This window comes from Daphnia pulicaria, chromosome 1 (assembly GCF_021234035.1).
Source record: "Daphnia pulicaria isolate SC F1-1A chromosome 1, SC_F0-13Bv2, whole genome shotgun sequence".
NCBI lineage: Eukaryota > Metazoa > Arthropoda > Branchiopoda > Diplostraca > Daphniidae > Daphnia > Daphnia pulicaria.
Genome location: NC_060913.1, coordinates 33,838,449 through 33,866,126, shown reverse-complemented (window position 1 = coordinate 33,866,126; position 27,678 = coordinate 33,838,449). Strand labels below are relative to the sequence as shown.

The 27,678-nt window shown below is 41.9% G+C and overlaps 3 long non-coding RNA genes across 3 annotated transcripts; all 3 read left to right on the top strand.

The window, feature by feature from the left end:
• Positions 1-6,205: 6,205 nt before the first annotated feature.
• Positions 6,206-16,932, top strand: LOC124321042. Its single transcript, XR_006914112.1, has 3 exons — positions 6,206-6,216; positions 12,205-12,208; positions 16,834-16,932. It is a non-coding gene; the product is annotated as an uncharacterized LOC124321042 (long non-coding RNA).
• On the top strand, positions 16,357-16,799 carry LOC124321040. Its single transcript, XR_006914111.1, has 2 exons — positions 16,357-16,450; positions 16,508-16,799. It is a non-coding gene; the product is annotated as an uncharacterized LOC124321040 (long non-coding RNA).
• A 506-nt stretch (positions 16,933-17,438) lies between the features above and the next one.
• LOC124329508 lies at positions 17,439-27,633 on the top strand. Its single transcript, XR_006916801.1, has 4 exons — positions 17,439-17,517; positions 19,581-19,585; positions 25,588-25,593; positions 27,621-27,633. It is a non-coding gene; the product is annotated as an uncharacterized LOC124329508 (long non-coding RNA).
• Positions 27,634-27,678: the final 45 nt, after the last annotated feature.

The window sequence follows — 27,678 nt, the reverse complement described above, 5'->3', positions numbered from 1 at the left end:
AATTATGTGTTATGGTTTGTTGGAATACATATTTTTTTTAAAACATAGACGCTTTTAAATTGAACTTTTGAAATATCATTGGGTCACCAAAGCTAAGATTTAAGACTTTTCTTGAATAGCCAGCATTTGGTTTGCCATGGAGGGTTGAGTACATGCGACTAGTACCAATTTTTTTTAAGAACCTCCGTCACAAGTTCCTTAGAAAAATAAATTGTCATAAGTTCCTTCCGTCATAAGTAGCCTACTTTTCATTTGAGACCATTAGTACCTCCGTCGTAAGTACATTTCAATTATTACATTCTTATTAATATTATTTATCACATTATTATTTACCTCCATATTTTTTATCTCCTTTATACATAGAAATAAAAAACAAATATAAATTTTCTAGAAAGATCTCCTTTCTATCCAACCTACTACCCCATAAGGCGTTATCCTCTCAGAGTGGGGTTTCCATGTTTTTTTTCTACTTTTTCTCTAATTTTTGTGAATATATGTGCAAATGAATGTATTATTTTAGAGACTACATTTACGAGTACAAAGTAATATGACAACTTCAGTGTAATTTAATGTGAAATAATGATAATTCATTTTATAAAAATGCGACCTTCGGTTTGAGCATACATATTTTCGCCCCTAGACTTCTATTTTTTATGAATGTTTGTTTTATGTAAGAAATAAACACAATTTTTAAAAATAAAACTTTTGTACTTTGGGTGTATTTATTTAAAAATTTCAATTCCTGGGCCATATTCCGTTCTGTTTTTTTGTCTTTGATTTGTTATAACTCGTGACAAAAACGCGAGTTGTTTTTAACTTGGAGGTATCTGTAAGCTGTGACAAATAAGGTAAAGAACTTGTTGTGAATTTGGAGGTAACTGTGACCAAAAAAAGGAATAATGACAAAATTACTTGTTAAAAAAGTACTTAAGGTGAAGGTACTTATTAATTGTGTAACGTGTAGGGAAGAGTGGGGCGACTGGCTCATTTTTTCCCTCTTAGCTCCCATTTCCTTCTTTTCCAACGTATTTATATCCACCAAATCTTAAAAAAAACTGAATAATTCCTGCTTGGTAATTTTTTCATTCCGATCTAAATTAATTAAGAATAAGTTATTGTCGATTTAAAACAAAGAGAGCAAACCCTTCCCAGATACGAGGTCACCCACGGGGCCCCTGGATTTCTTATGGGAAAACCGTTGAATGACAGAAAAACTCAAGAAGACCCAATTTTAAGACGAAATTTTTATTTTATTTGTCACTTCTAAACCGTTTAGCATAATACCATGAAAATTTTATGTAAGATGCGAATTGCTAACATCTACATCTCCTGATTTTTCAATATTTTATTGCAATTCTAACCCATCATCAAGAAATCCATTGAGAGAACCGACCCGAACACCTGATCCCCCCACTTTCCTCTATTACAAAATAAAAGTACTTTTGACGAAGATTCTTAAAAAATGGTGGTCCCAGAGCGTTAAGCGTTTTGAAATGCAATGTCGTTAGTGTCACTGATGTGAGTCACACCTCCCAACAAAGTTATTAAAAGTAATGATGCAATACCTTTCTTTTTCACCCTTCGTTTGCTTACAGCAATATTGTATTAATATATGCTGTGATCACTTTATTTGTATCCATCTTCAAGAAAATAAGAACAACACGGTTCTAGACCAATTAAAAGCAATAATAAAGTAAAAATTACAGTTATTAGAAAAACAATTGTAGTTACCTTTCTTGTGATACATTCTGCAACTAAATATATTTGTCATGTTAATACATTTGTGACTTGGCAACTTTGTATTTTGCTGCTAGGGCATGGTCTACTTAAGCTAGAGGACGGGTCTCTCGTCCTATCCCGCCGTGTTATAGCTTGTCGGGTGGATTTTTAATCATAATTTTTGAAGAAGGGTCAATCGATAGAGATTTAAAAAGCTATTATAAGTCTCCAATGCACATTTCTTGTGAATATATTAAATTAAAAGATATTTGCGTTTTAATTTTGAGAGGACGGGAGAGGTGTTCGTTGGTTGTCTCCACCTAGCGCCAAGAATTCTAAACTCTTCCATGGTTTTTAGAAAGAAAACAAACAGAATCCATAGAATCACCAGAGAATCACAGATAGCAGACGCACCTAATCATACCAAACCAAACCGAAACCAGAGAATCACAGAGTGGTCAACCAACAATCACCGCTAGGCGGCGACAACCAACGAACACCTACGTCAATTTCTAATTAAAATATCACCGAAATTAAAAAATTCCCGCATAGGGATAATTTAATAGACTCTAGCTCATTTTTGAAGCTCGATTCATTAAAGTAACAAAAAAAAATGGTAGCCAACATAGGATTTGTCGAAGAGACCCGTCCTCTAGCTTAAGTAGTCCATGGCTAGGGACATAATGCAACTTATTTGTTCACTGGAACAAAAAACACTAGTAAGAGTTCAAATAACAATAATTTGCATTTTTCAATAAAAGTCTTGTACCATTCAAAAAAAATTATAGCAGACTTTAAAATTTCCTACAATAAAATAAACAGCATCGATAAGTATGCAAAATGTCTTGAAACAAATATTTTTACTGGCTGCGATAAGCCCCGCCCTCTAAGAAAATAAATATTCTTTACTTGAAAAAATTAGATCTTATAATTTGAACTTATACAAAGTTAAGAAATAAAAGAAAGAACATTTAGGCTGGAATACGGTTTTATGAAATGGGGAACTTAAATTTTTTCCTAGCTTAAGTGAGGAAATTGTATAAGGTAAGACCAGAATTCAAGACAAGGCTAGAATACTACCCCAGGTTGGAAAACTAATTTTCTCTTTTTAATTTTAAGTCCATCGGGTGTTCTCATATTGGGAGATAAGAAAACGGTCACCCAGAAATAAAAAATCGCGCCAACTATGCCAACTCTCCCCTATACATAATAATTATAGAAATTCATGCTGGTTAAATGTTTAAAAAAATCTATAATTTTCAAGCCAAGCGAAGAAATAAAATTTCGAAAATCGTGCAATTATTATTTTCGAAATCATACTTGAGGTATTATAGCTTCCAATTTCTTTTTTCAGTGACTTTTTATCACTGTTATCAAAATTTCGGTACCTAGTCTCGATTTTCATTGATACCAAAAATACAAATAATTGGCAACCTTTAAACAGTGTTCAATAATTGTTTAATACACATTTGAAAGAAATACTGTATTGAAAGTTTTCTATTTATAGTGCTAGTGCTCCTAAATTTTAAGAAAGATTTTTTCAGTGTAAAATAATTTAAACTGAAAAAATACTTTCTGAATTTATTAACATAAAGTTACTTAAAATTATCAAGTAGGCTAAAGAAATTTAAGTACTTTGTGATATTTTAAGTGAGCGATAATAGCTATTAAAAATCTTCGGAAATAAATAAGTGGCTCAAAATCAGAAAAAAAACGCCAACTTTATCACCACTCTTCCTTAATATGCTTTTTTATTGGAAAGGAAGTGTACAATAGCCAAAGGCATTTAATTTTCTGGCCAATATTTTTCCTTACGCATTACATAGTTTCTTTTCAGTTCTCATTGATATCTCTTCCCGATTTACTTCTGAAGCGCCACTTGCTGTGTAACAAGTTAAAGTATAATTTTCAAATGAAATTTCTTGGGTTACATTGATAAGACTATCAATCAATCTTACCTTTACATTAATTTTTATGTGTAAACAAAATCTCAACCAGAGTATATTAAAGAAAATCATAAAATGTCGTTTTTTAACTTCTCTGTAAAGCTCTTTTACAGAGCAAAGAAAAGTATTCTGCTTGTTGTAATTATTTCAATATTCGGGTTCATATTTGTCACTATTATTCCTTCATGGTCAGCCAACATGGGACAAGGTAACGAGCAACTCACTAACAAATGGAGGAAAATGTTTCAATCATATGGAAAAAACTACATTGGCAATTTAATGCCTAAAAATAATTCCACTTATAATCAAACGAATACGGAATGTGATTCATCTATTGATTGGGATATGCTCTTAGATGACATTACATTAACAGGAGCTCAACTCGTTCAATACTTCATGTGGACTAATCACTCATCGTGCCACTTATCACATGATTTTGGTGGTGAGATGCTGGATAATCCATCGGGATTGGCAGGACAAAAAGCCGTCTGTATCGATCCCAAAATAGCGCCTAAACCTGGAAAATGTATTGTTTACTCATTTGGTATAGATAACGAATGGTCTTTCGATGAAAAAATGTCACGTTATGGCTGTGAGGTATTTGCCTTCGATCCGTCCATGGGAATGGATCATCACGACCACATTCCTGGTAACGTACACTTCTATAATTGGGGATTGGGCGACAGAGACGAAATTGATCATCATAATAATTGGACGTACCGTAGTCTTTCTTCGATCTATGATGAACTGTCCTACCGCCACGGCAGAAAGATCATCGACTACTTAAAAATTGACATCGAGTATTATGAATGGATTGCTTTGCCGGAGGTTATTGAGTCTGGAATGTTGTCTTATGTCCGTCAATTGGGCATGGAAATACACTTAGACATCTATGGTTCACTTAAACTGCATGTTTATTGGGCCAAACTTTTGAGAACGATTGAAAAAATGGGCATGGTACGTTTTGATTCTGAATACAATCCATGGTATGTGGGAAATTTTACCAAATTTCCATTGGCAGGTTCTTTGGGATACGAGATAGCGTGGTATAACAGCAATCTTTCACATGTAATTATGCCTTGAAAATAAATGTTACTGTTGTTCAAAACTGCATGAGGGCTAGATTATTTTACTTTAAACAATAAAGCTGCAGCAAACTAATTATTTTCAATTTTTATTTTAATATTTTCTAATATTATATCCACAGCAGCGGTAAACCACTTAAAGTCAGTAAGATAATTAGTTACTTAAAATTGCGGAAAATACTTAACAGTCTTTCCTACTTAATATTTTTCCTTCCACTTAAAATATTGCATACTGCTTAAATTTAAGTAGCCTTCTTGAAGAAAGAGATGTTCCCCTACAGGAGTAAACCTACGACCATTTATTTCCTAGATCACGGAGCTAATCACTTTACCAATAGTTACTGTTTTATATATTTCTTACCCTGCACATTTGATCACGATGTATAACTTACCTCTTCTTCTGAAATATTCTCCGTACTTCTTTCAGGCAGTTAAGATTGTGAAACATTGAACAAAAAAGTATTTTCCACAGACTATAAAATATTTGCAGTTAAGAAATTTATCGAATAGGCCTCCAGGGTTATTTGTTATAGGGAAGAGTGGGGCAAGTAGGTAGCTGGGTAAGTTGGAACTTCTCAAATTTCGAAATGTAAACAAAGAGTGGCAATCTTCAAAAAAAATTTCGCGTTAAAATTCTCAATCTTTAAAAAAATATTGTTGAAATCGTCCAAACGGTTAAGTAATGAGAATATTAAGAATTTTACTTCCCCCAAAATCGTATGACTCTCCTAGATTATTTCTAATACACAGTCATACGTGTTAGTTTTATGAGGAGGCAAATTGCTCTTTTTATTTTTATTTAGATTGACGGAAGGTATAATTTAGGAATCTCACTGTTCCTCTAATTAATTTCGATCTGGTGGGAATGTTAAAAGGGAGAAAGGAAGGGAAAAAGAGAATGGAAAAGTGCAAAAGAAATCTAAAGGGGGAAAGTGGTGCTTTTTAGTTGATCGTGAATTTCGACATTATTTCACTGGACCGGCGCTACATTTTTAACATCGTCGACGGTCAAGTGAGAGAAACGTTCCAGCTAAACAAGCGATCCATCGAATTAACAGCCCTCACCGAGAGGTGGCCTCACCTCGCATACCCAGGTAGCACACAGACTCTGTTTCAGGTCTGTTACAGATCTGTTTTTGAGAGTCTGTAAATTGTTTGGAGTGAAACACTTTTACAGACTGTCATACAGGTCTGTGACAGATCCGTAAAACGGGATCACCATATACAGACCAAAAACAGATTTTCAAGAAAATAGAGATTTGCCTCCCCCTGGTATCGAACCATCAACCTCTGAGTTCATAAGCCACTACGCTAACCACTTCACCGTAATTCGATATTGACTTGTAGATATATTTCACAATGATCTATATTTCACAGTTGTACACTTGTACATTCAACAAACAGTCTGACATGTCTCTCTCACGAAACTGATTGCTGCATATGACTACCACTGGTCTCTTCCGATAGTAACAAGACCAAGATTGGCCCCAAACCAATTACAAGTCTTTATTATACCTATTTAGGTGATACTTCTCCGTCCGGTGGATAAACAACTATTGTTGTTGTTCGAGTGGGCCTACTGAACTAAACTCATAGCCATTAGCCCTGCATTGACTATTAAAGTGTAACTTCTTACTGCATGGTATTGCAGTGATATTACACATATTAGAAAACGTTTAATTCAGTTTTCCATTGGGAATCCAAACATGTACCATACTTGGGATACAGACACAGATAAGATGATTACTGACTTATAGGTGTTACAAGGGAAATACAGACCCGTACATACCTGGGGCACAAACACAGAACAGATAATCACTGAACTAAGTTTTACATAGAAAATACAGACCTGTACCATACCTGGGGTACAGACTCAGAACAGATTATTACTGACTATGTCTTACAAGGGAAATACAGACCCGTACCAGACCTGGAGTACAGACACAGAACAGAAACATATTGTACTCGGTAATACAGAGTAAAAACATGCATGTGACATACCTGTAATACAGAAGAAAAACAGAATGTCTTTCTACAGAGTAAAAACAGACAAGTGACAAACATGGGAAACATAGCTAAATCAGAAACAATTTTCTCAAGTAAAAAACAGATCTGTAACATGGCTGTAGTACAGTTAAAAACCAGATTTATGTATTACAGAAAAATAACAAACTTTAACCAAATCCGTTAGTGAATCAAACTTTAACCAAATCCTGTAAAACAGACAAATTCCAGACAAATTTCCTGTAAAACAGAGATGTAACAAGCCTGATACGGATCTGTTTCACAAGTATGTGAAACAGATCGGTTACAGGAGTCTGTAACAGCTCTGTGTGCTACCTGGGTATGTCCCAATTCATTCCGTCCTGGAGGAAGACATCACGATATTAATTGGTCACGATCATCCGGCGGCCATCGATATTTTTGAAACCCGTAAGGATCCCTTTCACCAGCGAGCGCCACGCGCCTACTTAACGGCCTTTGGGTGGTGTATCGGCGGACCAACAGGGACCGGAGGCGATATTGAGGTCAGCTCATTCCACGCGAGCTCGCTCGAAGACAGGTGCGATCACCAGCTGGAATAATTCATCGACGCGGACACCTTTGGTACAAAGCCCGACATCGTTTAGCCTATCAGCAAGGAAGAGGAGCGGGCGTGGAATATTTTGAAGAGCACGAATCAACATAATGGCGTCCGGTATCAATCCGGGCTTTTATGGAAGACGGACGAACCCAAGCTCCCAAATAACTTCTTCGCCGTCCAGGGACTCATTTTCAACCTCGAATCAAAGTTTGTTCAAATCTGGCCGATATCTACAAGAGCGTGATCAACACTTACGTCGAATACAAACACGCCCGTAAGCTGACGCGGAAGGAAATAGACGAAGGCCCGCCCGGGCGAACATGGTGCAACCCTCATCACCCCGTTTTCAACCCGAAAAAACCGGTAAAATGCCGAGTCGTGTTTGACCTGTCTGCCAAATGTGACGGAGTTTGTCTCAATGATGTGCTCCTGATAGGCCCGGATCTACTTACCAGCCTCGTCGGCATCTAATTGCGATTCCGGTAATATGAATGTTTCATCAGGTGCTGGTGGCGCCAGCTGACGGGCCGGCCTTTCGCTTCCTGTGGCGCATGCTAGGCTCTACTCTTCCGCCAGAAATTATCAACTATTTCGGGGTTTAACGCCCTAAATTCTCGGCAAACCAGATCTGGGGTTCCGAAACCCGAAAATTTGTATCGTTGTGACTTTGTGTGTGATTACTAGTTTACCCGATGCCCTCCAAGGACGGCGAACCAGGCGGCTAGACATCATGACCACCGCGCACAGTACACATTGAGCAAAACACCACTCGTCAAATCCCACTGGCCAATTCCTATTTGGGACTTATATTTTCATCCATTTATGGACTTGTACATCTTCCACCGTGAGCCAGTTGGTCTTTTTGGTTTTGTTTGTGGAATATTTTTTTTTTGCAACCAAGTATAGGTTCAGTTTATGTTTTATTTGGGGACTTATATTTTTTAAGAGTTTGGTTGTGTTGGAATTGACACATTCCCTCTGAAGGTAATTTGGGTAATTTGGGTGTGATTTTGGACTTAGACAGTTGGTATTTTAAGGTGTTTTGGGACTTGTAATTTTCCAAAGTACAGTCCCCTCCATAAGTATGGGATCACCCCGCACCGTTCCGTGAGGCGGCGTGCATTTTTCTAGTTGGTTTTTCGGGTGGCAAAAAGTGAAAAAATAACATAAATTCACAAAACTTGGAATTTATGTCATTTTACCTCTTGCATTTTGTCTGAATTTTTTTTCAGATTTTTTTCGTTCATGGGATAGGCCTCTAAAAGTTGCTCCAAAAGTATCGGATCACTTAAAATAATCGAAGGTAGGTTGCTCACGCCGGGCTTTAAATAATGCACCCTTTTTCGCTTTTTTTCGCTGAACATGACAATATAGATGTATGCTCCATCCATTTGGTCACGTCGAGACTTGCGAAACAACACCGCTATTGGTGTAGTGGTTATAGCATTGGAGTGGTAACCTAAAGAATAGTGGTTCAATCCACTCTCGGCAATCAACTGACTACTGAATCAATTATTCTCAATATCGATAGAGTCAAAGTCTGATGTAATTTAAACGCTTTTGTTCACGCTGGGTGATAACTATGACAATGTATAAGTATGCGCTATCCAACTGGTCACGTCGGAACTAGATTACATACACCGCTGTTGGTGTATTGGTTATAGCATTTGATTGGTATTCCAAAGGATGATGATTCAAAGCCACTCTCGGCAAAGAATAAAATAAGCAGTCTAAATATAGCATGCTATAAAATCGCAATTTGGAAATGATACAAGAGTCCACACTGGACCATAGAACAATTCTTACAATTTTGTCGCACATTAAATGACGATTTACAGCAACTCGGACTACATTGTCTCACAACTCCAAGGCTCAGGGGTTAGAGCGTCGAACTCAAGATTCAGCGGACTATTGTTCAAACGACACTCAAGACAGTAACCAGTAAATTGAAGAATAAACTGGCAGGTACCCAACGGGAAGGGATAAATTGATGGGTAACTATAAAGATAAGTGGGAATAAATACAGAAAATATCAATAAATGTCAAGAAGAACAAATAAAAATTCTGAATGAAATACAAATCCCCGCTACCAATTCCTATGAAATTTCTCAAAGTTTCGACCGACTGGCCAACGCTTCCGACTCTGCCGCAAGTGGAAGCTGGTGACCGGTAAATCCGTGAAACCATTTGGGTCGGCTTAACTCAACGTGAAACCGACGCAATTGACCGGCTGATCATCAATAAATCAAAAATCCACATAATTGTCAACGCAGTCGCCTACGTGTTCCGGTTAATCCGGAGCGGGAGGAAAATCCGCAAGCGGCCAGGAATTGGCGACCTTTGTCCAGAAGAGATTGAATACGCTCGAAATTTCATCTTTAAGCGCATTCCAAGTAACGTTTACCGCCAGGAAGTGGAAGATTTAAGGGCAGGCCGCGCGATTAAAAAATCTTCCGATTTAATCAAGCTCTCTCCATACTTGGATCCCAACGGAATCTTACGCGTCGGTGGAAGAATCGACAAGGCGCCGCTTCCCCTCGACGCTCGCCATCCGATTATTCTACCCAGGAAAGAACGCGTCACCGAACTTATTCTGTCCCAGCTCCACCGTGAAAATGCTCATCTGAGCGCTAAACAGCTCCATCACGAAGCGCAAAAGGAGTACTGGATCCCGAAAGGCAGGAAAACTGCTAAACGGGTGTATAATTCATGCTACCTGTGCCGGAGAAAGAACGCTGCCGGATGTACGCCAAAGATTGCTGATCTACCAGCTTAACACCTGACGTATGACCTTCCCCCGTTCACGCATACGGGAGTCAACTACTTCGGGCCCATTGAAGTCACCATCTTTCTGTGAACTGTAAAACGCTGGGGCGTTTTATTCACCTGCCTTGTCACTCGCTGCGTCCATCTGGAGATGGCTTAAATAAAAAAATTAATTTAGAGCGATTCGCATTAAGTAGCGTTATTTAAACGCTTGCGCTTTTTTAAATATATGATAAAATGATACGCTCAAATTTATCGCTTATCGCACAACAAGTGCTAAACATTTTTTCTAATGCTTGAGTTTTTCGTAAGTTATAAACGGACTCGAGACAAGCGTTAAATAATGGACGGGTGTGCGCTACTTGTCTAGTCACCGCAATTGTTTTCCCTGTCGCAAACAAATTAACGAAGCACTTGCGCGTTTCATAAAATATACAATGAAATAAATTGCGCTAAATATATTGCATCGCGCGCAAGTTTATCGCAAACCAATCGCTAGCGCAAGGCGCGCTTAGATAGCGCTAGATCTAGCGCAAAGGAATTGAATGGATTACTTTTCGCTTCTAATAAGCCGTTGAAAACAACGGACGGGCGACAGCGGTAAAATAGCGTACTGACCAGCGATGAGCGCTGAAAAAACGGACGTGCTCGCGTTACTCGTCTGACCAGTCGCCGCAGTCAGCCGCAGTCAGAGATAAGGAGATGGGACACATGAGTGGGAATGCTTCATGGCACTTTTAGGCGAACCAATTAGCGGCTAATGCCCTCTCTTCATCATTAGCAGCCGAATTGCCGGTAATTCTGACCCCGGTTGATTTGAAGTTTCAAGGGAAACCCAGTGGACTTTAATAGAGCAAGTTGCCAATCCCCCTCCAGCTTTAAAAATATGGCTTGTCACCATACAAATATTAACTAGTGTTTTTTGTTTATATATGTTGATATTATTTGTGGTAATAATGATCAAGAAGGAAAATGTTTGTTTAGCTGATCAATGGGAACGGTCCATCTGAAACCTTTTTCATCAAACCAAATTGAAAAGACTCATAAGAAGGAAACGGTCCAACCAAATTTTTCATTCACAGTCCATGACTTCATTACTGTAAAAGTACTGCGAATGAGAAATTTATTGTACCGTTCCCTTATATTGAGTCACTTAAAACATATTCTTGATGTAAAAGGGTTAAAGTTGGACTGTTCCCAATGATCGTAAATGTCTTAAGATATTATTACTTCAACAAGTTAAAATGTTATTAGGGAATGGTCCAACTGAAATTCTCCTACACAGCCTGACTTCACAATTGTAAAGGGACAGGGATTAGAAATTTAGTTAAACTGTTCCCTTTTAGTGATTAACTTCAATTCTAATTATTGATGTAAAATAGTTTGAGTTAAAAGCCTTTTTTAGTTGGACCGTTCCCTTCTTCTGAGTCACTTTAATCTCACAATCCATCTGATTGATGAAAAAGGTTTTGAATTGGATCGTTCTTATTGATCAACCAAACATACATATTTTCATTTTTTTATTCTTTTAATCTTACAATAATATCAATATATACAGTCATGCCTGTTAGTTTCTTGAGCAGGCCATTTATTTTTAATTGACGGAAAGTATACCGATAAAGCACACCTATCCCCCTTTTTACATTTCTTTTGCGCGTTTCCATTCTCTTTTTTCTCTCTTTCATTTTTTCCACAAGAATAAACCAAAATTAGAGGAACAGTGTGCTTCGTAAGCTATACCTTCCATCAAGTTTAATTAAAATGACATAGAGGAGTTTGCCTGCTCAAGAAACTTACAGGTGTAACGAAGCGTCGCTCCGCAACAGCTGAAGATGCTGCAACCTGACGCCGTCCGGCGCCAGTAATATTATCAACCACTTTAGAATTAGAGCCACCCATAAATTGTGTGTTAATGTGTTAGTTCCCATAGTGTTAGGCCTACCCCAGAATAATATTGACAAGTGATCGTTTCACACGTCAACGTATTTGGGGGTACCCTTTACACAGGGCGATTATTAGTGACTAATGTGCCTTTGTCGCTGGACCAGACGGGCCCAGCTGTATGCAAAGTTTCGTCGCAAATGTGCGACGAACAGTTAGTTAGTCTTGTTCGACTCTCCGACCAGTTCGTAGAGCTCTCCCTAATTTCTGATTAGCTAGTTACTATCGACTCCTTTCACTTTTCCCTATTCTTCTTCAGTTAACCCAGTTCAGTGCCAATTACGAGTTATCTTGCCCATTTCTATTTTCCTATCTTCGTGTCTGTTTTGTGTGCGCATTTGCGCTTATTGTGTCGTGTGTGTACGCACGTCTGCCGTCGTGCAGTTATCGTCCGTGTATTCTTTTGTGCCGTGTTCTCATTCTACTTCTTTTCTCTTCCCGTGTCATCGGCCTCCGGCAATATCGGTATGTCCCGCGTTTAACTCTTATCTCATTTATGTACTCTTAAGCTTAGAAATCCAGAATACATTCAGCAATTGTGGGAAGCCCCGAGTGTCATTTATTCGCCTGTGTTATTTGTACGACCCGCTCTCCGCGAGATGGAGAGGTCGTTACACAGGCATGACTGTATAAACCATAAAAAAACTCGAAAATATTTGTTATGGTGACAAGCCGTATTTTTAATGCTGTAGGGGGACTGTCAACGTAATATACAGGCAACTCGCCCTATTCGAGTCCTCCAGTGGATTCCCCTCGAAACTTCAAATCAACCGGGGCAAAAATTACTGGGAATTAGTCTGCTTATGACGAAGAGAGGGCATTAGCCGCTAGATGGCGACTCGAAAAGTGTCATGACCGCTTTCCCCACACAGTGTCCCATCTCCTTATCTCTGGGGACCATCTATATTTTAGTGTACCCATAAGTGTATCACTATACTACATAGTATGGTACCCCACCAAAATAAGTGGTACTTACAATTTTCCACATTTTACTGGGCTTAAGTGGGGTTAAAATTGTTGCTGTGTAACAACATAATTTTAAACTGACAGCACAGTTTGTTTGGAAAAGACTTTGCTCAATCTTTACTACAAAAACTAGAAAAAAAAGTAGTCTGGCAAGGTTATTTACGTTATTCTTGGTCCAGTGAAATGTTTCACAAAGATATTTATAAAAAAAACCATTCCTAAATAACTTGATAACTTTTTATTTTAGCAATGGGATCGTTTAGCATTTTTGCAAAGCTTACACCAACCAGAACCTCATTCAAATTAAATTCTCCAATCCAATCAAAATATCTAGAATACAGCTTTCCAGATTCCGACTTAATTCGACTAAATATTTTGCCAGCAGTTTGGGAGTTTTTACATCACGGGCGTTGATGTACGAAAGTGGCGGAGCGAACAAGGAATAATTTGCTCCTCCAAACACAACCGGAACAGTACCCATTTCGAAAGCTCTGTAAAACTTTTCTGTGACATAATCAGGACAAAAAGAATTTTCAAAGCTCAGGTAAAACAAATAATCCTGCTCCAGAACCTCGTCACACTCCGTTTTAACGTAATAAAGCGGCTGATTGTTGGCATCTTTCTTCCTCTCGGACAAGATTTACCATTCTCTAGACACTTCTCAAAGACGACACTTTCAAAAAGACCTCCTCTTGATTAACTGAAGTTAGGCAGTTGCTGACAAACCATATGTGATAATTAGTCAAATCATCACTTAACTGGATTGATTCTTTACGCTCAAACTTGAAGCCGTAAAACATTTTTCCGAGAATCGAGTCGATAGGTGGCCGTCAAATTGAAGAAATCACATGGAATTTTTTTCCATGGGAAATTATGACGACTGCGAATGGAAGAATCGAAATTTAAATGGACGTAATATTGATCTGGCCTGCGATAAGCCGGTATCCGATCCAACTTATCATTCCAAAAGTGAAAGATAACAGCGTCACTTTCGTTCAACATGCAGCGATTGGTGGTTAATCGACAGTTATGAGAGGGACATTCTTCATTCAAATCCATTTTTAATTTACTCCACACATTATCGCCGTAAAAATTTGTCCAGAAGACGATCGTTTTCGGTATATCCCAGGAATTCGTTTCGTTCGATGGGATTCAAACACCATCTGAGAATTCAACGACATCAAATGTTGAAATACGTATGTTGGAATGTTAGAAATATTTTTCGAAATGATAAAAACTTATGTTCCTCACTTGTTCCAGTTGTTTTCTACGTACACTAAAATGTTCTGCGGCATAGTAAAGAAAACAAGTGCCAATCAATCCGATTCCAAAAAGCAATGTGTTTTTTTTCGATTTCTCTTCAGGCTGTGAAACAGTTGCCTAACAACTAAAAAAAGTTGAGTGAGAAAAAAATGTATCGCATAGAAAAAGATTACCTTCAAACATTTCGTTAAAGTATTGTTGCCTTTTCTAAAGCCGCCTAGGAATCAAATTTAGTGGCCACATTTAGGGCGTGATGCAAACTGAAATCAAAACTAAAATCCTAGTCATATTCATTGATTTGTTTTCAGTTTATCATGGCCTCTAAGAAATGCCGTATAGCGAATGGAGCCGACGGCCATAAATTAAAATGTACACCCATTTTCTTTACACAATGTATAATTGTATGAACTGTGTAGTTTAACCCTTTATCGAAGCCAAAAATTTTTTTGCCGGAGTCAACTGAGCGTTGGTGCACATATTCCTGGTGACGTCACTACCTCACTCAGAAAAAAAACCCAATTCTGCCGGTTTGCTATGTACATTTCCGCTCGTTATGTGGTTTTGTCCCGACGGGAAAGTCCAAATATCACCACCGCTGAGGTCTGGGGGGACACCTATGGCGAAAAAAAAAATGTCCCTACAGTTACACACAGCAGCCACTTTGTAAATATTTGTCCAAACGGACGGTTGGTCACCAACGAATGTATCGTTCGAACGTATTTTGAGTTTAGGAGCCGTAGCCATACCAACTGTTCGAACCTTATCATGTTGGTCAAATTTGCCAGTTTTCGCACCAATCATTTTTCTTATACAACGCTTTTTACCCTCACACCACCGGTTGCCAGGCGGCACAAGAGTAATAAGCGCGTGCATAACAAATTTCATCGTGCCCTCTAGCGACCATTTCTCCTAAGCATCTAGTAATTAAACGATAAATCGTTAGAACTCCATAACCACGTACACGAATGGACTGAAACTCTAACCCTCGATAAACCCTGGGACAATTGACATATGGTGAAAAGGCGATTTAATTGTGTAAGTAGATGATTGAGAAAACAGCGTTAGAGTGAGGCACTTTTTCTGATTTTTTTCTCTCGTGTCTGCGAGCTTGCGCCCGCCACATCCTATGAAAAGCCGTCAATTGTTTTTTGTCCCGACGGTAGATAAAGGGTCCCTTTTTCGACGCCAAAGTTTTTTGGCCGTGCTTTACTGAAATTAAAAGTACAGATTGCTGAGGACGTCTCAAACCACTCAATTAAAAAGAAATTCAAAATTCCTATTTTACTGTACTTTTTTTTGCTTTTTTTGTTTTTTGTCTCGCCAGGAAAACCCGAGTGGCACTTCAGTCACCGAAGAACGGCAAAATTTCCAATCGACTGCCGTCCGCCGGGACAAAAAAAAATTCCCGACGGTTACACACAGCAGCCACTTTAAAAAAATTTGCCCCGTCAGACGGCTCGCACTAAAAGTCTTAGGGGTTTCAGCGAGTAGAACGCGAAAGATGAAAACAAAAATGATCCGACACTTCTTGGAAATTCTTCGTCTTTTCTCTTTCTTATTTTTCTCGACCGAAATTGGAATCAAAATAAATCCATTTGTAGCGGTGAAAGGAAAATTCAACATCCGGTTCAAATCCATTTTTTTCGACCGTTCCTATTTCAGTTGATATCAATTGCTAAGTTCCGGGCTTTCGCCCGAACGCCGGTGACCACTCATTTAGATCCTCAAACCCAGTAAAATAACAAATTGATACAACATAAAACAGTTTATTTCAGCCAAATTTCTTCATTTAAAAAGAGACCAGCATGTACACCATTATCAAGCACGTATGTACACCATAATCAGAATCTTCATAGGAATCAGATGAAGGATAAATCCCCAAAGGATCCGTTTCGACAGTTTGGGCTGCGATTTCCTTTTCAGGATCGACAACAAGTACCGTTTCAGCAGCAGCCTTTTTTGGAGTGAGTATCCGATCATCGTGAAATTCCAAAAAGCAGTTTCTTTTCTTCGACCTGCAAAGAAAAATTTTGCACATCCTACACTAAGAGAATGGTCGAGATTCCTTCGTATGACCATTGGGCTTTCAAGGTATCAAGCCTCGCCGGCGAGCTGGATTCCTCCGCCATATGCTCGTCGAGTCAAGCATCACCTATGCAGGCCTTACGGAAACATTCAAGGTGAGTTTGTTTTCTTATTTTCAATTCTTAACCGGATAATTGAAATTTCTTTCGCAGGACAAGAAAAATGACGGTGTGGTCGAGGTTATCAAAGAGAACATTAAAGGCAAGAATAAAGCCGACGTGGAGGAAGTCATCAAGCTGCTCAATCAACACCTTGCGCAGCCAGCCAAGCCCGTCTGACGCGGTAGCGGCCGTCGAGCACCCCGCACTGGTTCCCTTTGCACTGCCACGGACTTGGAGAAGCAGCAGCCTGCGTCCAAGATCGAGCCCGAGGAAAACAACAACGACCCTGTCAAAGTGATTATGGATGTTATTCCCAGCACTCCTGCGGTCCTGTCCGAAGTTTCAAAAGTCCACAGTCCAAGACACGAAGTCCAAAGACACGAAACAAACTTGCTTGTCGCTTTTGGTTATGCTTTTCTTCTTACCAGAGATAACACTTGCAAAATTTATAAATATACCAGGGAGCTTTTTGGTAATTGTTCTAGTCTTCTACTAAAATCAATCCAGGGTGTATATGTGCGATGAAATTGTCTCTGCAGTGCCTTATTTCATACTTCTGACTTGTGAGTTGATCTCATGGAATGGAATACAAAATACTCTGAGGAAATTTATTGTCTTTTATTTTTTTCTTCTCAACAAAATTCTTATTCTTCATCTCTTATGCAACTATCGAACATTTCTTTTAAGTTGGGATTCTCTAAGGCGGCGGCGACTCTTTCCTTATTGTTTATTTGTTTATTGACTGGATGGGAATAAAGTAAAAGAATATTTTATGAAAGCTTTTTTGAACATTTAAATATGGTATTAGGGCTTACTTTCTTCTTCTGTGCTGTGTTTACCCTCTGCAATAACTATGTCCAATTTGATCCTTTCCACCACATTTTTCTAAATCTTGCCTCTCATGCAGAGACCAATAAGGCTGGCAAGTGAACAATGAGGAACTGCAGGATTGAAATCTATTCTAACCAACTAACCAAATTTTCTCAAATGGTTGTACTTGAACAGATTCATCTGTAATAACCAACAGGTCTTCTAACGTGTTGGGCTTTTCAGGGTCTCTAGTCTTCCTGGTTGGTTCTTGTCTGCACGATGATGTCCAAATTGATCTGTCCTTCCAACTTTGCAAGTTCAATGGTGAACGTACGGTTACAGCCTTCTCTAATATCACATTATTAACTTTTTTGGGAGGCGGTTTTCTCTCACTGCTACTTATGAGAGTGCAATAGCCACAATAGACGTTAGAGGACTCCGGAATGCATTAGCCTCTTTTATTGACACTAGAGTGCTCCGGAGTGCAATAGATTTTACCATAAAGGGAAAATCGGAAAATCAAAATATAGACTTGAGGAAAACTATTTTCTAATTGTTGGACCACTCCTATCGGGAAACTCGCGCGCGCAGCAAGGGATCGGCATTGTATGGCGACCGAAGAATTCCAAAGACAGAAGAAATCCACCCACAATAGAACTCAAATATTTGTAATAATTTTGTTAAACTTTCTTTGTATGCGACAGTAGAAGTCCAACGACAGTAGAACTCAAAAGACATAAGAACTCAAATTTTTAAATAAAATTAACAATACCCGACAATAGAACTCCAGTGCCTGACAGTGGAACACTGGAACACCACTACGCGACAATAGAACTCAAATAATATTTTTTAAATTATTATTTGTATATCCAACAATAGAACGACAATATATAAATTGTGTTAGATTTCATTTGGATATTGTAACGAACAAGCGTGTATTCTACTAGCTACTGCACTAGCGCGAGAGCGAAACAAGGGTAGCTACATGGTTTTATAGGTGTTGGGCGTCGGCGGATGCTGACGCCACACTACCGGTTGGCCTACATACCAATAGGATCGTATAGCAAGAGCAATGACCAACGGGTGATCAATGATCAACGCGACATCTCCCCCTCTAGACGCATTCGTCCTGAATGTCACTACACGTCTGTCAAGACACAAATACTACATAGTAAGGCATGCATACAAAAACAAGCAAGACGAACAAGCGAAATGAATAGTAAGAGAGCGAACAGAAGTGTAAAAAGAAATAACAAAATGTCGATGAAAAGTAGACCGCTAGGCCTACACGCTTACTCCCCAGGCTGATTTCCAACAGCTCACTCTAGGCTGCTCAATGCCAACATGCAGGTCTGTTCATGGACTGTCATCCGGCCGTCTAAGTTCGTCAGACGCTCCAACGTATTACCTCGGCGGCCTCTCCTGTCTTCCGCTTCATTTCTTAGGATATCCTCCAAGGCCAGTAAACGAATGCGTAGTCAAGCCATTTCCGTAGTACTCCCACCGCCGCGGCGCCATAGAATCCATATCGCAACGCCACACGCAGCAAACGAAAGTCCTCCCCACAGCTCGTATGGATATTGCCGCAGCTCTGTCTCGCCTTTCCTTGTCTCCTTCCTCAAGAGCCCTGACTGTCTTACCAAAATCATTAGCACTAGTTTTGCCGCTTGCTATGCGTTTCAAGGACGTCTCCAATGACGTCTGGAGTGATGAGTTGACCGAACGCCCGCCCGCGTCCGTGTGTACGTCACCCGAGTCCTGCGCCACAGCCAAGTTCACCTCGCCTCACCTCGCAGCCGAGGCATAAAGATGCTGGCGTTCCGGGTAGACACTGTAGAATATTTTTGGCTTGATTGTAAAATCCATTCGTCCGTCTGGATCGAACATCCACGAGGAGTTTTCACAATGCCAACTGAAGGCAGTTCCGCTTTCGGATGATTCAGCATATCCACTTGCTGAGAGCAGGCCATCACAAGTGATTGAAGTTTACTCATAGATACCGCCCACTGGCGTTGTCCCAAGTAAATGGCCTCCGGGCCTCTCCATTCAACTACAATTTGGTCACTTTTCTTTTTTTTCTTTTCAGAATCTTGTAAGAATAGCGCCATCGCGCATGTCTTTTTAAAGTTCTTGCGGTAGATATCTTTACTAGGTGGACAAACAGAGCCGACCCAGACTTCGGACTTCGTTAACTCTCTGAATGTCTGACGGTCAATTCTAACGGCCAGAAATGCGGGTATTGGCGCGTAGCGTAGCCCAATATTCCCGGTTGTGCTGAATACAGGCAAGACAAAAATTTCATACAACTCAAAAGATTGTGTAACTTCAATAAAAGGCAGATGGATAAATAGTCGCAGTCCGGTTTTGAGCGGCCGAGATGACTTGCACCTCTTGATATGCCCTTCACAGATCACCGGCCTGTAGGGCTGGCGTAAGGTCCCAACTAGTCGTTGAGCTCCTTTTGTCGTTCTTGTACCTGCTCCAAATGCGTTCTTACCTCCTCTCTTGCCGTCTCCAATATTTTGGCCACTGTAAGTGGGTCATTAGATCCGATTGAAGGTCTTGCCCCCAGACCCACATCCACTGGCAACCCCGCCTCTCGTCCATAGGTGAGATAGAACGAGGTTCTTCCCGTCGACTCCTGCCTGCTGGAGTTGTAGGCGAACGTAACGTACGTTAGAATCTTGTTTGGGATTGGTGCTGTTGATGTACATCGACAGCATATCCGCCAGCGTATGGTTCAGCCGCTCCACCAGCCCATTAGCCTGCGGATGGTACGGCGTCGTGGTCCTGTGGTCGACCTCCATGAGTCGCATTATTTCTTTGGTGAAATTTGCAATAAAGCACTTGCCACAGTCAGTCACTACACTTTCCGGGGCGCCATGGCGTAGTACAATGTCCTCGACGAAAAATTCAGCCGCCTCCCACGCCGTTGCTGTTCGCATAGCCCGGGTTTCCGCCCTTTTCGTCAGATAGTCCACCGCGACGATAATTTTAACATTATTGCCCGTAGTTACAGGAAACAGACCATGAATAGTCGTTCCACCCGAATAACTTCCATTAATCCCTGTGGTTCTTTAGGGGGGCACTTCCTGGTTTGACACAGTGTACATGCCCACTCATAGTTCATCACATGATGCACCATCCGTGGCCAGTAGTAGCTCTCCGTAATCCTGTTTATGGCCCGTGTCATCCCGAGGTTTGCTGCTCATTTGTCCCCATGGCACGAATCCAATATCTCCTTTCGCTGCTCTGGTAGGACACAAAGTCGCAGGCGCATACCTTGGTTAACCAACCTGCGTACATGCAGCAACCCGTTGGAAACAACAAAGTTCATATGCGCTCGACCATCTCGCTTTCCCAACTGCATGAATATTTTCTGCCACTTCGGTACGGCTTCCTGGCGCTCCCTTGTCCGGTGACGCAATGTTTCCAAGGCTGAAGAGAAGACTGGCAATCAATCGTCCTCGTCATCCATCTCCCCTTTGGTGGTTACAGGGTACCGAGATAGCGCATCCACGTTCTCATGCAGCCGACCACTCTTGTAAACAATTTGAGGTTGGTACACCTGTACGGAAAGTACCCATCGCAACAAACGGCCCGCTAGGTCTTTCTTGGTGATCAACCTACAAGAGCGTGATGGTCGGTCACCACCCTTACCTCTGCTCCACAAATGTAGTTGCGGAACTTTTTAACAGCCCACACAAGCGCCAGACACTTCTTCTCGGTAATGAAATAGTTACGTTCAGCTTTTGTCAGCAAGGCGGCTCGCGAAAGCGATTGGTCTTTCCCTCACCGCAGTTTTCTGGACCAATACTTCCCCAATCCCGTAGTCGCAAGCGTCGGGGTGGATCTCAAACGGTTTTGAATGTTCTTGGTGGGCCAACCGATTGGCCTCCTCTAGTGCCTTCTTTAACGCTTGGAAGCTCTTTTTGGCGTTTGATCCCCATTGCCTAGGTCCTTTTGCCCCAACCAGGTCTTGGAGTGGCCTTGGCCGTCATCGCAAACCCTCTGACACATCTCCTGTAGTAAGATAAAAATCCAAGGAATGCTCGCAGAACTTTAAGTTGTTTTGCTTGGCTCTTCTCCAGTGTCGGCCGCGGGAAATCGCGAACCGCTTGTATTTTCTCGGGGTACGGTGAGACACCGTGTTTGTCGACGATGTGTCCCAGCGCCTTCAGAAGGGCCGGGCAAATTCAAATTTCTCCAATTTTACCATAAAATTTGCGCCCCTCAACCGGTCCAATACTAACCGTAACCCGTGAACGTGTTCCTCGAATGTCCGCGAGTATACAATTATGTCGTCCAAGTAGACAAGACAGGTAGTCCATTTAAGACCACTCAGCACCACATCCATCATCCTCTGGAATGTTCCAGGGGCTGAACATAGTCCCATGAACATAATCTTAAATTGGTACACCCGAGTCCATAAATATCTACCCCCCCCCCTCCCCAAAAAAGCGCGAAAAATAATAGTAGCTCAACAAAAATGGTTATGCACTTACTGTCATTGTAAACAATATCCTTATAACCCATCCTTTCCACTTATTTTGCGTTGAAAAAAGACATTTCTAGATGACAGTAAGCGCACAACCAATTTCGTTGCGGTACTATTATTTTTCGCGCCTTTTTCTTTGGAGGGGGGAGGGGGTAGATATTTATGGACTCGGCTGTACAGGCCGTCCGCTGTTACAAACGCTGTTTTGGTACGATCCGCTTCCTTAATGGGATCTTCTCGTATCCGGATTGTAAATCCATGATCGAGAAAAATGCCGCCCCCTCCAGACGAGCCAACGTCGCCTATATGCGGGGTAATTGGTACACTTCACTGATGGTCACCGTGTTTAGGTTCCTGTAATCCACACAGAACCTACAGGTCCCGTCCATTTTCAGCAATAGTAGCACACCCGCTCCCCACGGACTGTTCGACGGTTCAATCATCCCTGGCCTCTTCCATCACCCTACACTGTTCTTCCACTATTACTCGCTCTCTCCATGCTCTGGCGTTCGGCGCTTGTCGAATGGGTTTGGCGTTCCCTGTATCGATGGTGTATTCTGCCACCGTGCACTTTCCTAGTTTTTCTCCCTTTCGCACAAACTGGAAGTCGTATTCTAAGAGAGCTTCAGTATCTCTACGGTGCTCAACAACGCCTTCCCAGTCGAGAGGCGTTTCGAGGCCAGCAGTTTTTCCGACGGCTCAACCAGCACGCAGTCTCCATATTTCGTCAGCTCCAGGGGACTGATCGCTACTACCTTTAGGGATCTGGCCGGTACCTAGCACCCGGTCTGCATCCTTAGTTTTTGGACACTCTCCGGCCTCTCTTCCGCTATCGCCCCGATGGGCATATTTCCGATGAATATTTCAGGCAGTGCGCCGATCTTCATTCTTTTTACTAGTTTTTCTAATAGATCCTTCCCTGAAAGCAGTGCCTCTCCCTCCACTCTGGTCTCTCCGTCCGAAATCACTAATTGAACAGCTCCTCCTGGAATGATTTCCTACCCGTCCACTGAAACCAGGCGATTCACACGCCATGGTCTCACTGTTAGCTTAAGTTCTTCCACTAGCTTTGGGAAACACACGGATACCGCTGCCCCCGTGTCGATCACGGCCGAGATACGCCTTCCTCCACACAAAAAATCTTGGACCACCAACCGTTTAAAGTCTTTTTTCAGTACTGGGCATACCTTCTCATCGGTGTTCCTGTCCTCCTTCCCGACCAGACCAATCAGTTGTTGTCTGACCCCACTCTATCACTGCTGAGGAGGAGGTCCGGGTAGTCGTATTCCAGGGCAGAACCGTTGTGTATGCCCGGCATCGCCACGGCGTCATCTCTTCCGCGGTTGTATCTCCCTATCCTCTCGTACCGGTGAATTCACTGCACGACGTCCTCGTCCTTCTTCCCTGTGAACACAGTAGGGGACTGGAATTTAATTTGCGCTGCCATCACCATCACTGGTTGTGGGCGTGGCTGCCGTCGCTGTCCAGTTCCTGCGCTCACGCGGTTGTTGGCCACCCGAAGAAGTCCACAGAGGATCGACGACCACCTCCGGAAGTCTGAGAAATCCCACTCTGGCTGCTCGATCGTGTCGTCATCCTCGGCATCCTCCCACTGCTCTGTATCTTCTTCGCTAAACGAAATTTAATGCACTTCGTACGCAGAAAGGAGCTGCGTATCCGGCTGCGTTTCTTCTACCTCTCCCTGAGTCCGTCGAGTGGCTACTCCCCCTGGGCTCCTCTCCTGACCTGGTTGACTGCGTGTTCGCGGGCTGGTGATGCTCCCGTGTAACCCTGCTCGTGCAACAAAGCGTCCGCGTGCGTCTCTGCTTCTCTCGTAATAACCGATGTTCCTCGACCATCTCATTCGTTACACCGCGCTTACCAGCATAACAAAAACGACACCGTTTGTTGTAGATCGCGGTGTGACATATAGTTTCTGAGTCATACAGTTCGCTCGTCAAGTTCAACTAGTCACTGACCATTCCAACTTTCTCACCGCGCTAACCAACACAACACAGAACGAAACCATTTGTTGTAGATCGCGGCACGTCATACAATTACCACGTCCCTCCGCGTGCTGCTACTCTCACTCGCACGCAAACGGCCAAAAAGAAGTTTACTCTAATCACTGACAAATGCCACCGTTTCTACTTGTCACTTTTCAAAAGTCCATTCACCCCTGGTTTCACTACCACAAAAACGAACCCGTTTCTTGTGGAAAAAAGGCTCGCGCTTTTTCCGCTCAACGTGCTTTTTTCAAGCGACCCCGGATCTTGCCCGTGACCAAAAACTCGCTGCTCACCATGCGCTGCCACCAACGACCCCGTTTCTGGTGGAAAAAAGACTCACGCTTATTCCGCTCAACGTGCGTTTTCAAGCGAACCTAGGTCTTGCACGCGGCCAAAAAGCTCGCTGCTCACCGTGCGCTTGTAACCAAACGACCACATTTCTTGCGGAGAAAAAACTCACGCTTGTTCCACTCAACGTACGTTTTTAAAGCGGCCCCATGTCTTGCACGCGGCTAAAAAGCTAGCTGCTCACCGTGCGCTTATACCAAATGACCCCGTTTCTTAAGGACAAAAGACTCTCGATTTTTCCACTCAAAGTGCGTTTTTCAAGCGACCCCAGATCTTGCCCGTGACCAAAAGCTCGCTGCTCACTGTGCGCTTATAAAACAAACGACCCCGTTTCTTGCGGGCAAAAGGCTCACGTTTTTCCACTCAACGTGCGTTTTTCAAGCGACCCTAGGTCTTGCCCGCGGCCAAAAAGCTCGCTGCTCACTGTGCGCTTATAACCAACACTTCTACGCTCGCCTACCTGCAGTTTACACGCGTACTGAGGTCTTACTAGTAGTGTTCGATCTTTCCACCCATAAGTAGCTCGTCAGCAATGGTTTCTGACCTCAAAAAGCTTAACCGCCGGCTAGTCACACCACTCAATAAGCAACTCGTTAATATGAAAATAATGGTGAAAATTCGCACTTACCAGCAGTGCATCTCCACCATGTAACGTACAAGCGTGTATTCTACTAACTACTGCACTAGCACGAGAGCGATACAAGGGTAGCTACATGGTTATATAGGTTTTTGGCGTCGGCGGATGCTGACGCCACATTACTGGTTGGCCTACGAAAAAAGAACTGAGTCGCGCTGTACTGGCAGCACCTATTTCGAACTCCCACTACACTGTTTATTGTTGTGTATTTCTAGCAAGACTGTGTGTCTGAAATTTTGACCCTTTGTGAAACTAGTGACAGTGAACCTGAATGTCAAGTCTTTTTGGCTGCTCTGAGTTCATTTTTCTCTCATTTTGATTGTGCAAATCTCTTGTTTTCTGACTTCACGCCAGGATCTGAGTGACGCCATTGAGCCGATGGCAATTACGCGCTCCTTCACTTCCTCGTTTATCCGAGCCTTGTCTAATTCTCCGCCAATTAGCCAGAAGCTAGAGAAAGATGTTTTTATTGTATGGAAAAAAATAGACATCACATCTCCATCCGCCAAACAGACGTAGCAATCGTGCAGGGGCACAAGTGAGACGGGAATACGCATTGAAGCAGTTCCTGCCTCTCGGTTACGTGAATGCACGGTCATTTCATAATAAAATTCCTCGACTAAAACATCACATTGAGTCTCTTGATTTGGACGTGCTGCCATCACCGAGACATGGGTGAAGAGTGTTGAGGATGGCGACGATCTGCTGGGGCGATCCTGTCCACCTGGCTATTTATTTGTCTACTCGGCGAGATGCACTGGAAGGGTAGGAGGTGTAGCCATTGATTATAAAGACACGTTTTGCTCCTTTGATTTGGAAGCAGTTAGAGCTTCAGGTGACTGCACATAATTTGAACTGACCAGTACGATGCTCTGCGTAAATTCGGTCTCTATTGATCTTTTTGTTATCTATCGACCGCTACTAAACTGCATCAACCGATTCTTTACTGAATTCACTTCACTTCTAGAACGTCTGGCCTCCTCTACTAAAAAGACTCTGCTTACGGGTGATTTTAACATTCACGTTAACAATGTGGAGAAAAACGTTCCAGCTCTGTTCTTTTCGCTCCTCAAATCATTCGGCTGGTGCCAGCATGCGAAAGGTCCCACTCATACTAAGGGACACACACTGGATCTTATTCTTTGGCGCGTGACCGACAACCTGATCTCTAGTTGCAATGTCGGCGGTATTTTCAGTGATCATCTGGCCATTGAGGTACTGGTACGAGCTCATCGCCCTGTTCGGTCGAGAAAAAGCATCATTTTCAGATTAATTAAAAAAATTTATACTGCGGCCTTCAGGAGTGACCTGTTGGAGCTGCCCGTAATACAGAATCCTGTTGATGATGTAAAATAGTTGGTTGAGCAATACGATCGAGGGCTGGCTTCTTTACTGGACAAACATGCACCTTTAAAGAAAATTGTTATAACGATTCGACCATAGAATGTTTGGAGCACTGAATTGGTTGAAGAAGCGAGAAGGCGAGCACGTGTGGTTGAGAGAAGATGGATCAGTCGGAGATTAGATATTGACAAGCAACTACTGCGGGATGCCCGCGACCTTCTCACATTATTGCGTGACGAGGCCAAGACCAAGCAGCTGAGTAGGATGATACTTGACTGTGGCGCTGATAAGAGGAAGCTGTATCGTGCAATTGGTGATCGGCTTCTGGTGAATCCGGCGAGGAAACTTCCAGAGTATGACTCATTGCAGCAACTTGCTGATGATTTCATCGCCTTCTTTGCTGACAAACCGACCAAACTTCGAGCTGAACTGGATTCGCGACTGTCTGGGGCCAACGACGAAAAGGATGTTGCTGCAATGGCTGTTCCTGATAAAGATTATCTCCTTGAGTTTCCTTAAGTTTCACATAGTGATGTGATTAAAATGGTTAAATTATTCCCAACTAAATCGTGTTCTCTTGACCCAATCCCGACTTCTCTCCTGAAAACAGTCATCCTTACTGTACTGATTGCCTCCTTGTATAACTTATCTGTTTCCACTGGTGTGTTTCCCTCAAAGCTCAAAATTGGTCTTATATCTCCAGTCATAAAAAAAGCCTAATCTCTGTCCAAGACTTTCAACAATTTCCGTCCCATAACGAATGTTGCTTTCTCTTCAAAATGTCTGGAGCGCCTTGCTTAATTTTACGCTTGTACACCATCTCTCTAACAATAACCTCTTTGTCCCTATCCAGTCAGCATATTGGGCCATTCATTCGACTGTAACGGCTCTTCTTCGTGTCTACAACGATCTGATCCTGGCTGTGGATGCTGGAGACGCTGCAGTGCTGGTGCTTCTAGACTTTAGTGCAGCATTTGACACCATTGACCATAGCATCTTGCTTCGGTGGCTAGAGTCAACATTTAGAATTTGGGGCCTGGCGCTGGAATGGATGCGGTCCTATATCACTGACAGGCATCAAGCGGTTCTTATTGATGGCTTTACCTCTGCGCTCTTACCCTTACTGTTTGGTGTGGCGCAAGGATCAGTGTTGGGACCAATCGTGTTCAGTCTTTACACTACGTCTCTTTACCAACTGATTCGTGCTTTTCGCGTTGATTCCCACTTCTTTTCTGATGACTCGCAGCTCTACAAGATTTTTCGCACTTTTCGTCGTCTTGGAGGTGTTTCTCAACAAGTAGTCTGCTCTACTTTGGCAAACTGCTTTGCTGCTATTCAACAATGGACGATTGTCAGCAAGATGATGCTGAACGTGGAAAAGACGGATGTGCTGACGGTATCGGATGTGAAAGCTAATGTTCCTGATTCAGTGATTGAACGGTGTTTTGAGTCATCACATCGTATCGGTTTGTCCGTAATCTTGGAGCCACGTTTGACGCCAATCTCAACATGGAGAAGCATGTCAGTGATATTTGTAGACGTGCATTCTATCACATCCATCGAATTAGTCTTATAA